The sequence below is a fragment of the Sorghum bicolor genome, chromosome 5 (genome assembly GCF_000003195.3).
Source record: "Sorghum bicolor cultivar BTx623 chromosome 5, Sorghum_bicolor_NCBIv3, whole genome shotgun sequence".
NCBI lineage: Eukaryota > Viridiplantae > Streptophyta > Magnoliopsida > Poales > Poaceae > Sorghum > Sorghum bicolor.
In genome coordinates, this window is record NC_012874.2 from 21,925,273 (window position 1) to 21,941,503 (window position 16,231).

At 41.2% G+C, this 16,231-nt stretch overlaps 1 pseudogene; it reads left to right on the forward strand.

The window, feature by feature from the left end:
- LOC110435903 overlaps window positions 1–14,653 on the forward strand; it is a 46,085-nt pseudogene extending 31,432 nt beyond the window's left edge.

Genomic DNA, 16,231 nt, shown 5'->3' on the forward strand with positions numbered 1-16,231 from the left:
ATTTCTGCATGGGGTTATCAGGAAATACGGAAGAAAGGCCCACACGTCGGGTTTACATAGAGATATTAACGTGCCGCACAATTATCTATCATCTAGAAGACTCCAGAAGCCACGGGACCGAAGCGGAGGCCGAGAGGGCTCAGGCACTGGGTGCCCGCCCTACCTTACTGGGCGCCCGCCCTCCCCCCTGGACCAATCAGGGTGAAGTTCGGGGATCATGCTCCACCGACCTAATACTTCAAGGAAAACCACCCGATCAATGTCGGTTTGATCCGACAGCCCAGATTCATCTGAAAAGACTATATAAGCAAGGCCACTGGCCCCTGGAGATCATACCTCTTCTACAGAATCAAAGCTAGGGTTTCAATTCTTCATCCAAGTAGAGAGGATCCCTCTAGTTCTTCTAGTTCTACCTCTAGTTCATCTAGATCTAGTTCTAGTTTTAGTTCCTCTTGTTCTAATTCTAGTTAGTTCTAGTTGTAATCTAGAAAATAGGGAGAGAGAAGAGGAGAGCGGAGGACGAGTCGGATCTGTCAGATCTTCCTCAACATTATACTTTTGCAGCATCTGGTTCGTTCTTCATCGTTCTCCAGGTTCTTCAATTCATAATTCCTGAGTTCTCTAATTACTTTTATTTACATTCAAGTTATTTATTGGATTCCCGCTTGCATCAAGTGCTCTAATCTTTGAAACATTAGAGTAGTAATTAATAGATTAGACGTGGTGTTTAGTCTTGCAATTACCTGGAATTGCACCCAATCCTGCGGATTGTTGTGGTAGCCTTAGGGTAGTGACAGCCCTAACGGTCGACGTATTCCACCTCGTTCGGATCGGTGTTTGTAGGACCGTAGTCAGACCTTCCTAGCCCCATTCTCATCTCTTTCTGTGGTTAGTGCTCTGATGTCCCGATATAGATAATCTTGAAGTAATTCTTGATTCTTGGATCAACTAGAGAACTCTCAGGAAACTTCCTCTCTTCCCACCAAAAATACTTATATAGTTATCCTTGGGCGATCTTGGATCTTAATTAGTACACTCACGTTCCCTGTGGAAAATCGATACTCTGGAATACTCCCGGGTGAAGGCTACATCGGTATCCGTGCGCTTGCGGATTTTTCTGTTTGCGTTTAAAATACCCAACAAGCTTTCTGGCACCGTTGCCGGGGAACGGTAGCTGTGCTAGTTTCGAACCAAGTCGCCCGTGTATCCTTTTTCTTTTCCTTTTTTACCACACTAACCTTATCATTTTCACCACACCACATGGATTTCACTCTAAGCATTAATGAGCATGGAATTTATTTCATAGCCACTTCATTTACTCCATGCTCATATGCAACATCTTCACAATCCATTGGTCTCTCCAACATCACCACATTCGAGATGTCCAACCCCCTCATCCTTTCTATTTATAAAAACTTTAAAAGGGAGGTTGTCGATGCATATGTTTATAAGAAATATTGCAGATCTCGTTGAGTCGATCTTGATATAGGTCAGCGTTGGAGGGGAAACCACTTCACTGACATAAATCGATGGTTTCCCAAGGACAAGCTTAGTGTCCTAAAACAAGCACTGATCAGATTGTAACATGAGCTTTTAATTATTTGCAACATTACCTTGTGTGTTGAGCATATAAGGATAATTGTAAAAATATTCCTTCGGGTATTCTTGTCACTAACCTTTCCAGGATTAGAGGAAGAAGATCGGATGAATGATAAGCACAAGGTATGTCCAACCAATCATCATACAACATTGAATTAAATTCATCCAAACTTGAATTTTGCAAAATTTAAGCTTGGGAGAGTACTTTACATGAAAACATCCTTTGCCATGTTGCTATGTTGGTTGTCCCTACCTTTAAGACATGCTCAATTTAATACTAATCACACTACGTCATCTCTACTTGAGTAGATCTCTATAAAAGCTCTCATACTACATTTATTTGCTTTAGTATATGTCTAGGTTTGGAGTAGTTTCATTTATCTCTTAATTACGCATGGTGCTTAGTTTAGGAATGATGATCTTACTTCCAAGGGATTTTAAATTAAACATGATCCTCAGGTTAAAATGCCCTCCTAAATCAAATTAGACATGGTATCTAGGTTGATTTTTGAGCCGATAGTATGCTATAGTAGATATGGGATATTTTATTGGACTAACCCCTGCAGGAAAACTTTCAATATCGACCTGGGAAGTCCTGAGATAAACCCACATTGGAGACAAAGAGAGAGACGCATGAAGTTTAACAATTTACACAAGGAAGGCATAGCTCACAAGAGATGATCCATGGAGGGTGCTACAAACACGATGCACAACCACTAAGAAAGGAAAGCTTCCACAAGGTGATATTGTACCATCACTCTTCAAGTAAGGTAACATCTTAAGGTACTTGACTATCACTTTTATAAGTTTCTCCTTGGTTCTGGCGTTCACATGAATAAAAGAGACAAACATGTATGATTTACAACTCTAGATTAACCAACCCAATCGATTCAACATGTTTAGTCCTTCCACCTTTGTGATCCCACACTCCTAATTATATGAGCTAAAATGTTCCACATTCAATCTTTGGAAGATATAAACAAAACATAAATATAGATATATTATCTTTCCATAAGGTTGAGCAATCTGATCTGACAAATGTTTTAAATGCTACACTCATGAACTTATCATCCATCAACTTTGTCTTGCTCACTATGCTTAAGGTTAGAGAAGAACAAATACACTTTTGGTTCTGTTGGTGTTTTCCACCAACAGGGCCAATGCACTTGATCTCTGCCTTGTCTCTATGAGCAGATACACTTCGAGCAAAATATGAAGGAGTTTTTCAACTCCCAGACTCCACCAAGTGAAGAACCTAGATCTACGAGCACAAACACACTAGAGATACTAGATACTTAGGCAATCACTGCCCTGAGATGCTTGAGGACGTAACTACTGGAGTAACCCCATTGTGGAAGTAATTACTGACCTTCTGCCGGTCAAGAGAGGCGATCCAGGACGCACCGTCATCCCGATCTCCATCGGCATGGTGGACTTCCCAGAAGCACTCTGCGACTTTGGCTCCAGCATCAACATTATGCCTAGGGTACTCTATGAAGAATTATTTACACATCCTTTATTGGAAACAACCATGTATTTGCAGCTTGCAGATCAGACACTAAGTTTCCCAAAGGGAATATTGAAGAACCTCTGCGTCCGAGTTGGTACCTTGTACGCCCCAGCAGACTTCGTCGTGATAGAGGCCGGTTCTGATGAGAGGGCACCCGTCATCCAAGGGAGGCCATTCCTGAACACCTCGGGAGCTGTCATCTACGTTAGTGCTGCCAAGATCAGTTTCTACATCAAGGGGAGGAAGGAGACGTTTTCCTTCAAGAACAAGACTACACAAATCTCAGAGCATTCCTGACATGAACCAAGGAAGAGGACCAACAGGAGGAACAGGAACAAGCAAGTGTGGACCGAGTCAGCTAAGATGGTCACTGTAGTTCAAGGAGGTCAAGATCGTCAACTCAAGTCGCCTTTCTTGATCAAGAAGGACGACCCTGGTGTTCCAAGCATCGAGTGCACAATCAACGGATATTCCTTTCAGAAGACACTCTACGACACCAGATCTGACGTCAACATAATGGGCGCAGTCACTTATCAGCTCCTGCATGGAATCCTGCCCCTACAACCAAAATACATTCAGCTCCAGATGAATTTAAGGTTATTGACATGGGAGAAGACAAGTACGATCCACTCATCATCCATGGAAGACCATTCCTCAGCACTGTTAAAGCAATCATCTAAATTGGAACCAGAGAAGTCCACATGCACTTCCCCTCTAACAAGGTACGCCGCTATTTTACTGACCCTAACTATATAGTTGAAGATTCCAAGCAGGTCAGGACAAGAAGAAGACAACGCAACCGCAACCAGAGGAGGCAAATCATCAAGGACGGATGGGTAGACTACGAAGGAGAAGTGATAAGGTCTCAAGACATACAACTTGAACAGAACTGTCCTGAGGAGACCGTAGCACCGAGTCAGGTGTGTAAAGAGAAGATAGTTATACATGAAGAGCAGGCGCCGCCGGAACCACCGACTACGCCACCCAACGAATCCCAGGACGACTGAGAAAGCAGAGAGTCCCGTTCGGAGGACTTAAAAACACCGAATGCCTTGCCAAGAGGTAAACTTGGTAGTTTTCTTTTTCCTTTCAATTATTTTAGTTAATCAGGTTCATATCATCTTGAAAAGAAAAAAAATGTTGAAGATAGTAAGCCCCATGTGAGTATGCTCATGGCATAAAACCCATAAGTACATTCACTGTGGTGGCATAAAAAAATGAAATAAATATATTCCTATCCTATAAAAATGAGAATATAAAAATAAATTTATGATCCTACTAAAGAGAGTAACATTTATTGAGGAGTCTCAACATGATAAAGGCTAGATATTTATGCTAACACTTAACCAGTTCCACAAAGCTTTGTTGTCTATTTGAGCTCCACAGAATTCAAGGATCAAAGAAGACTAGCAGACGGAGGACATCTTACTCACTGTCAGGGTGCTGCTGACATTCAAATACACCTCCACCACCTGCTAGCTACATCAAAAGGAATTATGTCAAAATCCAGCTTGGGGGAGAGTACCCCCATTTATCCAGCTAAGTGTTATACTTTACTCAAATAATAAAAAGATGCATAATCATAAAAACCCAAATAAAGATTTTGTGTTTATATATATATCTTTGCTTAGTTTGCTAAATAAATAAATAAATAAAATTTGCTATGAACCCTCATGATAATCTCTCACATGGAAATGATGAATAATTGCTCTGCTATGGCTAGTTCTTAAATTGAAATCTCTCTCAAGTTTAGGCATGACTGGTATTAATTAAGATTTGCTCTAAACCTGAACTTGTGGGGAGAGTACTTGATCTAAAGTCTAAGTCGTTAACGGATATGATATGGGAAGGTTGAGCTGTTGTTTATCTATTCCTACAGATGCTAGAATTCTGGAGAATTTATCTTTGAAAATCTTTAAAATATTACATGATGAGTTCCTGTATGATGAGAGTTTAAATTCCTACCACAGCCATATATACATGCTTGCTAGACTTTGAGCCACACATTTACTTTTTACTGCTTATGAGCATTGAGTGTGGTCAAGCTGTGTAGACCCTTAGGAGCTTGTCATGTGGTTAAATCAAGATTCACTTGCACGTTCACTCACACATGTTGCTTCTACTCCGGAAGTACGCATCCACATATATCCACCCATTTCCATCTCCAGAACCACCCAAAAATATTCTACTCCTAATTCGAGAGAGAATAGCCAAAAACATTTCTGTTTTCCCCTGTGAAATACATGCTCAAGTTATCTTGTTACTACCACTTGCTATATTATTTCAGGAGATGAGTGCTCTAATATAAAAAAAAGAGAGAAAAAAAATAAATACGAGGAAATAAAAAGGGGCAAGTGCCCGGAACCTTGAAAGAAAAGAAAAAAAAAAGAAAAGTGAGACGAGAGGTAAAAATGGACAAGTGTCCGACAGTAGAATTAGGGGTACAAGATACCCACTTGAGAGAAAAGAAAAAAAAATATAGAGCATCTCATTCTCCTCAAAAAGTTTCAAAAGAGCAAGAAAGGTATGTATCCCCTCAAAAGAGCATAAGTAGAATTAGACTTTCACCATTGTTATCACCATCATTACCATGCATCATTCATTCGCCACACATGCACATCTTGATTTGACTTATTGACTTGTTCTTCTGGATCCATGGTTTGACCATACAATAAATGTCTTGTAATTATGTATTAGCTGTCTCCCACCTATGAGCTCCAGATATTAAAAGCCTTATTAGAGTAGGGTGAGAGAGAAGGCAATGTCACTATGCCTCATACCAAAAATACCACATACTTTGAGAGAAGGCATACACCATTACTGCTTTGGTAAGGATCCAAAAATACCACAAAAGAGAGACTAGAGAGAGTCATACAAGGAATCTCTGAGTTTTATTTGAAAATCTACAAAAACTCCAGAGCTATAGTTAATCGAAGAACAAGAGACATGGTGCTTAACTAGACTGTTCTATCTTTTAACTACTCAAGACAGAAGTGACGGTTACAAGTCCCATGGTGAAAGGTAAATGAGTAAGTTTTAAGTCTTAACAGTTTACCCTAAACCAAAGATGAGATCTTGTTTGAACGCATGTATATCTTTAAGGCATGAAACCACTGCAGAAACTCTTAAGTTCATCTTTGCTCAGGGACGAGCAAAGGTTAAGCTTGGGGGAGCTTGTTGACGGTCCTTAATGCTCATATTTAACCATCGATTAATCATAGAAAAGGATCCAAATGCAACCAACACCTAGACTTAGGGTTTTATCTGACAGAATTCCACAAGTTTTGGTGTTTGTCTATTTATGCAGGGGGTTATCAGGAAATACGGAAGAAAGGCCCACACGTCGGGTTTACATAGAGATATTAACGTGCCGCACAATTATCTATCATCTAGAAGAATCCAGAAGCCACGGGACCGAAGCGGAGGCCGAGAGGGCTCAGGCACTGGGCGCCCGCCCTACCTTACTGGGCGCCCGCCCTCCCCCCTGGACCAATCAGGGTGAAGTTCGGGGATCATGCTCCACCGACCTAATACTTCAAGGAAAACCACCCGATCAATGTCGGTTTGATCCGACGGCCCAGATTCATCTGAAAAGACTATATAAGCAAGGCCCCCTGGCCTCTGGAGATCATACCTCTTCTACAGAATCAAAGCTAGGGTTTCAATTCTTCATCCAAGTAGAGAGGATCCCTCTAGTTCTTCTAGTTCTACCTCTAGTTCATCTAGATCTAGTTCTAGTTCATCTAGTTCTAGTTCCTCTAGTTCTAGTTCTAGTTAGTTCTAGTTGTAATCTAGAAAATAGGGAGAGAGAAGAGGAGAGCGGAGGAGGAGCCGGATCTGTCGGATCTTCCTCAACATTATACTTTTGCAGCATCTGGTTCGTTCTTCATCGTTCTCCAGGTTCTTCACTTTATAATTCCTGAGTTCTCTAATTACTTTTATTTACATTCAAGTTATTTATTGGATTCCCGCTTGCATCAAGTGCTCTAATCTTTGAAACATTAGAGTAGTAATTAATAGATTAGATGTGGTGTTTAGTCTTGGAATTACCTGGAATTGCACCCAATCCTGCGGATTGTTGTGGTAGCCTTAGGGTAGTGACAGCCCTAACGGTCGACGTATTCCACCTCGTTCGGATCGGTGTTTGTAGGACCGTAGTCAGACCTTCCTAGCCCCCTTCTCATCTCTTTCTGTGGTTAGTGCTCTGATGTCCCGATATAGATAATCTAGAAGTAATTCTTGATTCTTAGATCAACTAGAGAACTCTCAGGAAACTTCCTCTCTTCCCACCAAAAATACTTATATAGTTATCCTTGGGCGATCTTGGATCTTAATTAGTACACTCACGTTCCCTGTGGAAAATCGATACTCTGGAATACTCCCGGGTGAAGGCTACATCGGTATCCGTGCGTTTGCGGATTTTTCTGTTTGCGTTTAAAATACCCAATATTAAGTAATTTTGACGCCATTACTAGGGATAGGTTTAAGAGTCTATTTTTAGTAGTTGCATTAAGAAGTATCAACACCTTCTAAGGAACAAGCTTTAGATGAGTTTGTAGTACCACCTAAACCTTCTATTGAGCTTAAACCATGTCACACCCATATTTTAAGAACAAATTAGGATGCATAAAAGACTCATATGTGCCCTAGGAACAGTCGCACACATAAGTAGACAAATCTCAAATGTACCATTGCAGTATTTTTTACATAGCGGAATAATGATTATTACACAATCTCAAACAAATAAAGATACTCTCGACGGAAGCACCACACAGGGACACGGCTGACTGCATTTAGCTTTTATATGTAGATAGCATATTTATATTTAGATAGCAAATTTCAAGGTAGCATAATTAAATCCCATAACCACATGATCATTGTATACAAGAATTAAGAATAACACATATAAACAACATAATAAACCATCATTTATTACCATTAATCATGTTCATCAGTGTCTATCTATTTCGTCAATTTTCCGGGGCTGCCCGTATCTGTGGGCACGGCTAGTATACCAGATTTAACACTCTACAGAGGTTATACATCTTTACCCATGAGTCGTGATTTATCCTTTCGCCCGAGGTTGCAAGTCTCTTAACCCCCTTCCTAGGGAGGTCGACAGGGTTCACAATGAAGCCTTTCAAAGGTTTCGTCTAACAGGTTAGGGCCATTAGATTCACTCGGTAGGCAGATATAGAGCCCCCCTTCCATGGCACATAACCCGTAGCCTATACACACGGACAGAGGCCACGCTATACCCAACGTGTCTAGCCATTCTTACGCCATTTAAGGTCACCGCTAACAAGCTAGAAAAAGGTCCTCATACTGAGCTAAAACCAGAGCCATATAGCCCTCATGGTTGTACGAGTTGTCCCAGCTTTTGCCAAGGGATAAGTCCTTTTGGAGGGTCAAGATCAATCCAGCAAAAGCCAGAGTTCTTTCCACCCTTTATGTTCAAGTTACTAGAAAGCTTATTTTATTGTTTATTGTATATCCAAATATTCATGTTACATGATCATGGATTACTATTCAAGCACTACCAAGAAGTACCCAAATGCATATCCAAATAGGTAACAAGGAAGTCAGATAACAAGCATCTACGATTTTGCTAAGGTCATCAAGGTGGACACATGCATATGATAAATATTTGTTTTAATTGTGTATAGGTAACAAGGAAGGTCCTAAGTTATACTTGCCTTGATCAAAGCTCTCCTGAGCCTGCTGCTGGTCACCAAAAGCTTTGTCTTGGTCACCAACGTACGGCTCATTGTCTATTCCCAAACATCAATCAACAACACTCAAACCAAGTAGGCAATCATACACAAAGCAAACAAGCTATATTTAGAACATTACACCAACAGTGATAAATCAAAGATAAATGTTTATAAAAATATTCTACGCAGCGCTACGTTCACACAATCGTAAGGTTCACGAAAATCGGAATTAAAATGGTGAAGTTATGAATTTTCTAAGATTTCCTATAGAATAATAATTAATTAAGTAGTACCACAAAATTAAAATGTTACAAACTGAATATACAGTGGTACTAACACGTAGATCTCGAGAAGACGAATCTAACACAATTGGAATGTGTCAAATCGGAGTTAAAATGAGCATTTTATGAGCAAAACAAATACAATGGCATTTTGTAAATACTGGAAAGCGTATTGTAATACCCGATTTTAAGGACAAAATCAGATACGCACCATATGTGAGTTTTAGAAGTCAAATCTCACATATAGCTACAAATAAAGGGTAATATCAAAAGACAATGCATAAATATATAACGTACTTAGTACAAAAGAGATAACCTTTATTATCAAACAGCGGATAGACAACTTTAAACTTCGGGTATTAACTTCTCTCCACGGTATCCAACTGACTGGTTGATCACAAGCCCAAAACTTCTCCTGAGGTGTGGGGAAAATTGAAAGAGTGAGCACATATCATACTCAATAAGTATAACCAGGGGTTCATGAGGCTCAATAAGCTGACACTGGTTTGACTACATTTAGCTTTTATATGTAGGTAGCATATTTAATCATTGGATAGCAAATATCAAGGTAGCATAATTTAAATCCCATAACCACATGATCAATGCATACAAGAATTAAGAATAACACAAATAAACAATATAATAATCCATCATTTATCATCATTAATCATATTCATCAGTGTCCATCTATCCCGTCAGTTTTCCGGGCTGCCCGTATCCGTGGGCACGGCTAGTATACCAGATTTAACACTTTGCAGAGGTTGTACATCTTTACCCATGAGTCATGATTTACCCTTTCGCTCGAGGTGATCAGCCTCTTAACCCACTTCCAAGGAAGGTCGGCAGGGATCACTACGAAGTCTTTCAAAGGTTCGTCTAACAAGTTAGGGCCGCTTGGTTTCATTAGTCAGTCCATGTGATTCACCCGCAGGAATCCACGGTCTGCTATTCCCCAATTGCGCCACACGGGTAACCGCTAAGGAGCTAGAAAAATTACTCCTACTTGACTAAAGCCAGAGCCATATAGCCCTCATGGTTGTACGAGTTGTCCCAGCTTTTGCCAAGGGATAAGTCCTTATGGAGGATCAAGATCAATCGAGCGAAAGCTAGAGTTCTTTCCACCCTTTATATTCAAATTGCTGGAAAGCTTATTTTATTGTTTATTGCATATTCAAATATTCATGTTACAAGACCATGGATTATAATCAAGCACTAGCAAGAACTACCCAAATGCATATCCAAATAGGTCACAAGGAATTCACGATAACAAACATCAATGATTTTACTAAGGTCATCAAGGTGGACACATGCATATGATATATATTGTATTAATTGTGTATAGGTAACAAGGACGATCCCAAGTTATACTTGCCTTCATCAAAGCTCTCCTGAGCCTGCTGCTGGTCATCAAATGCTTGACCTTGATCACCAACGTAAAGCTCACCGACTAAACTCGATCATCAATCAACAGCACGCAAACCAATGGAGACAATCATACACAAAACAAACAAGCTATAATTAGAACAATACACCAAACAGTGGTAAATCAAAGATAAAAGTTTATGAAAATATTCTACGCAGCGCTACGATCACAGAAACGTAAAGATCACGAAAATCGGAATTAAAACGTAGAAGTTATGAATTTTCTAAGAGTTTCTTTAGAAAAGGAAATAATTAAATAGAGTCACAAAATTAAAAAGTTTCAAACTGAGTAAACAATTTTACTAACATGTAGATCTTTCAAAGACGAATCCAACGCAATTTGAATGGGTCAAATCGGAGTTAAAATGAGCATTTTATGACCAAAAGAAAATCAGTGGCAAACTTGTAAATACTGAAAACGTATTTTAACTCTGAGTAATCGATTTTACGTTTTCAAAACAGTATGGCGTATTCCTGGAATGCGTAAAGGACGGCGGGTTCTATATTTCAAAAAGACAGGGTCTCTTTAGCAAAGTTCACCCCGAAGGGGTAAGTTCTAATCTGAGCCGTTCGACTAAGATCTAACGATGGAGATCGATTGGGGGAGTTTAGCCGTCGGAACAGTGCTCCGGCCGGCGGTCCTCCATGGCTGGTGGCGAGTTTCTCGTCGGAGCTCGCGAACTAAGCGCTAGGGTCCACTAAAAACAGAACCGAGGGCATGGGGACGAAGCAGGGACTCAAGAGAACTCACCTAAGGGGTTTCAAGGCTCCGAGCAAGCTTGAAGGAGGACAGCCGTGTGGGCTGGCAGACCGGTGGAGCTCTGCAGCGTTCGGCGAGGATTAGAGAGGCATAGAGACCGGTAAAACGTTCGTGAAGAGGATCAGGAGCTTCCTTACCACGCTGCGAACCTCGGCAGGGACATGAAATCGACTACACGGCGGCGAGGGGCGAGTTCCACTGTGGCGACAAACTCCGACCCAGGAAGATCCAAACCTCGGTATTTATGGCATCTAGGGCTTCCCCGATGCTTGTGGACGCAAAAGAAAACTGCAGGGAGGAGCCACAACCTTTATAGGGACTCGATTGACCTGTTGGGAAGAAAATCCCGGGAGGATCGGGTTGGGGCGCTGCTTGCCTCGGTTAGGTGTCCCTGCTGGACACGACGAAGGAAGAAGAAAGGAGGTGAGGGAGTGTCGCTGACATGCGGGGTCTGCTTGGCGGTGACTACCAGAGAAAGAGGGAGAACGCGGGGCAGGCGGGGCCGCGGTTCTAGCTGGGCTGGGCGCGAGCGCTGGCTTGGGCCGAGGGGGAGGAGGGAAGAAGGGGTGCTGGGCTTCGGGCCATATCCAGGGAGCTGTCTCTTTTTTTTCTTTTGTTTTTCTTTTATTCAAAAGCCATTTCAAGTCCCTTTTATAAAAATCAGTTTTGAAATACTTTTGAAGTTTACTCAAAGTCACACAGTATCAAAAATATAAATGCTCCAGCATGAGTGCACATACATGTTACTAAATCCTATAATGAATTTTAATTTAACGAAAAATATTTATTTTCCTATATTTTTATGAGCACAAAAATACATAATTAAATCAAATTCTTCTATTTTGAAAACTTGTAAAATTTAGGGTGTTACACGTATTCTGACTAAACCGATGGAGAATACATTTTCAAACTCAGAAAGTGTAAAATGGAGAAGTCGCTTTGGACAGCGGGTTAATTCATAAAAATACTCAAGGACTCTTAAGCAAAAGTTACTCCGAAGGGGTAACTTCTAATCCTGGCGTTTGGTTCCACATCCTACGGCCGAGATTCGCTTAGGGGAGGAAGTGGCCGGCCTGCGGCGAGCCCTCCATGGCACACGCCATGGCCGGCGTCCAAGCTTCGCCGGAGCACTCGATTTTGCGCCCTGGTGCATCCCAGAGCAAGGCAACTGCACCAGAAGAAAGAGGGAAGGGTCACGAGCTCACCTAGGTGCCTAGCGCAGACCGAGAGAGCCCACGGACGTGTAGCTATGCGCGGAGGCAAAGAGGGCACCAACGAGATTCAAAATTTTGCGAAGGATGGCGGCTAGGGCACAAGCTTTGCGGCGAAAACGGAAAGCGGCACGCGGGACGGGTTTAGGAGCTTTATAGGGTTCGGTGGGTCGCGAATAGCAGGAAATCCCGATAAATCGGGCTTGAGTCGATCACGGTCGTGTCTAACTCGCTCACGGCGAGAGGAAGGAGGAGAGCGCCACGCTGTGGGTCTCCTGCGTCAGCGAAAGGGAGAGTGAGGTCCAGGCTTCAGCAATTCTAAGAGAGAGGGAGGTCAGCGCGCGGTGGTTGGGGGGGGGGAGGGATTGGGCCGCACCCTGGGCTGAACGAGGGGAAGAGGGGGAGAGTGCTAGCTCGGCCGCGGGCGGGGGCTGGGCCAGTTCTGTTGCTGCTACGCTAGTTGAGGCTTCTCCTTTTCTTTTTTTTGTCTTTTCTCCATTGTTTTCTAAAGCTTTTCCAAAAGGGATTTTAAATCATTCTTAGAGGTAAAGCAAAACACACAGCACAAAATAAACCATGGCCAGCATGAATGCACAATCACGTTTACTAAACTTATGATGAATTTTAGTTCCAACAAAATTTATTTAATTACTGCATTTAAATGCTCACAAAAATGCTTAAATAACCCCAATTAATTCCTATAATTGAAATCAAATTTTTGGGTGTTACAAACCATTACCATCCAGTCTTAGATATGCTTTTCTAGGTAACGATCCAGAGTGTCCTGTCATTATAAGTGATAAACTCACTCAGGAGACTCTTTGTCTAACGGCAGTCTAGAAAAACATCACTCATCCTTTGGCTACTCACTCCAGAACCTTAAGGGATTTAGTCTTGCTCTTTGCACCTGTCGCATTCCCATAGATCCTAATATACCACCATATAGAGAACCCCCAACGTAGACTCAACAATGCAATCAAAGAAGTTGTAAAGAAATAAGTTTTAAAACTTTTGCATGCGGGCATCATTTATGCTTTGCCGCATAGTGAGTGGGTAAGCCCTGTTCAAGTTGTACCTAAAAAGGGAGGTATGACTATTGTCTAAAATGAGAGGAATGAGTTAATCCCTCAATGAACTGTCGCGAGATGGTGGTTGTGCATAGACTATAGAAAGCTTAATAAGGAAACAACAGAAGATCACTTTCTGTTGCCTTTCATTGATGAAATGCTAGAGCGGTTAGCCAACCATTGCTTCTTTTATTTCTTAGATGGATAATCAGGGTATCACCAAATCCCTCTCCATCCTGCTTACCAAAGCAAAACCACAATTACATGTCCCTAAGGAACCTATGCTTATCGTAGAATGTCTTTTGGGTTCAGTAATGCATTAGCTTCATTCCAAAGATGTATGATGTCTATATTTTTTGATATGATTGAAAAGATTAGGGAGGCTTTCATGGATGATTTTTTTGTTTATGGAAAAACATTTGATGATTGTCTAGAAAACTTAGATAAGGTTTTGCAAAGGTGTGAAGAAAAGCACTTAGTCATTAATTGGGAAATATGTCATTTCATGGTTAGAGAAGAAATAGTGCTAGGACACTTAGTGTCTAAAAGAGCCATTGAGGTAGATAAAGCTAAAATATAAGTAATTGAACATTTACCTCCGCCCATTAATGTAAAAGGATTTAGAAGTTTTCTTGGCCATGCTGGTTTTTATCGTATGTTTATAAAAGATTTTTCATTCATTGCTAGACCACTTACTTGCTTATTGGCCAAGGATGTTCCTGTTGAATTTGATGATGCATATTTACTTGCATTTGAAATTCTTAAGAAAGCAATCATCTCAGCACCAATCATTCAACCCCATGATTGATCTATGCCTTTTGAAATTATGTGTGATGCTATTGATTATGCTATGGGGGCAGTATTAGGGCAAACTAAGGATAAAAAGCATGTTGCAATAGCTTATGCTAGGAAAACTCTAACAGGACCTCAACTTAATTATGCTACTACTCAAAAAGAGCACCTAGCTATTGTTTTTGCTAATGATATGCTTAGATCTTACTTAATAAGAGCTTTCATGCTGCTTTAAAATATTTGCTCACTATGAAAGATGATAAATCCCGTTTGATAAGATGGATTTTATTACTCTAAGATTTTGACTTAGAAACAAAAGATAGAAAGGGAGTAGAAAATTTTGTCGTCGATCATTTGTCTAGAATGCAGTTTGAGAATCCACAGGAACTACCCATAGACGATTCATTCTGGGATGACATGCTCTACACAATCAATAGATCTGACCCTTGGTATGCAGATATTGTTAATTTTATGGTTACAGGTTATGTACCACCAGGAGGAAAAAGGAAGCTAATCCAGGAGAGCCGTTGTCACATATAGGATGAACCATACCTCTTTCAAGTATGCTCTGATGGTTTACTCGGAAGATGTGTACCAGCTAACGAAGGAATCAAAATAATTGAAAGATGTCATTCATTATCATATGGAGGGCATTATGGGCCGTTCCGATCACATGCAAAGATATGGCAGTGCGGATTCTGCTGGCCAACAATGTATGAAGTCTCAAGAGCATTTATTCAGAGATGTGGCCTGTTGGCGACGCTTATTATATAAAAATAAATATCTTTTTATAAATAAAAATAAATAGAAAATAGGGCTTTGATCTAATCTTTCCTCGAGTTTTGGTATATATGCTATTTTCAAGTATGACACGTGGAAAAGTACAAAAGATACAAGAAATGCGCAATGCAAGAATTTGTATTTAGAAAAGACGCAAACCAACTCCAATAGAGAAAAGCCAACAAAAGATGAACTGGACCCATCCGTAACCACGAGGAGAATAAGGGACCAGAGCACAACCGACCACGCAAAGGTGGTGGCTAGGGGGGCCCACCCAGGTTGCGGTGCAACCCTAGTGGCGGTTCCCCGGCCCCACCTTCTTCTCGCGGTTGCATGGCGGCATGCATAGGACGGTTTCACCTACTACTATATTTAGATCCCACAAACCGTCCTAGTTGAGCTATAAATAGATGGCTCCCCTCTCATTTGTAAGACACACCATCATTTGGAGCATTACACCTCACATTCTACACTTATTCTCTTTAGTTTAGTACTAGTAGTAGAGCAAGGCAAAGCTAGCAAGGTGAGCTTGTCTCCTTGGAGGATCAAGAGTGTCTGGGTATGAATACAATTATGCCATCCTCCATGAGCAAGTTCTTATATTCTTTATACAGTTATGCTTTTGATCTAGAGTATAGTATTGTTCATATCATGATCATAGTTTATGAGCTAGTTCATAGTTCTAGCTCTATGTTCTTGATATGTTCATCACATTTCTTCATTGTTCATCCAGTTAATATGAATAGAGGAAGAACTAGGGATAAGATAATGGTTCTCTGGGCTGTAATGGTCACCCTTAGCCGAGCCTGTCAATCCGAAGGGTTGGGGTCCCGGGAGGCTAGGGGGTGTTTCCAAGTACACAGGCATGGTGCTCGGGTATGCGGAGACCCGAGGATATGCGGGTATCCCACGGGCAGAGGGGTAGGTGGCAGGGTGGTGACAGCCCTGTCAAACTTCGTATTCCCCCATGTTCAGATATTCGGTAGGAGTCATGTAAAGTCTCTATTTGCTGGCAGACCAGCTATGGAGATCTCCCCAATATCTCAGACTTAGCTCTAACTTGTTCTTATTAGCTAGATGTCCTGCTAATAGATC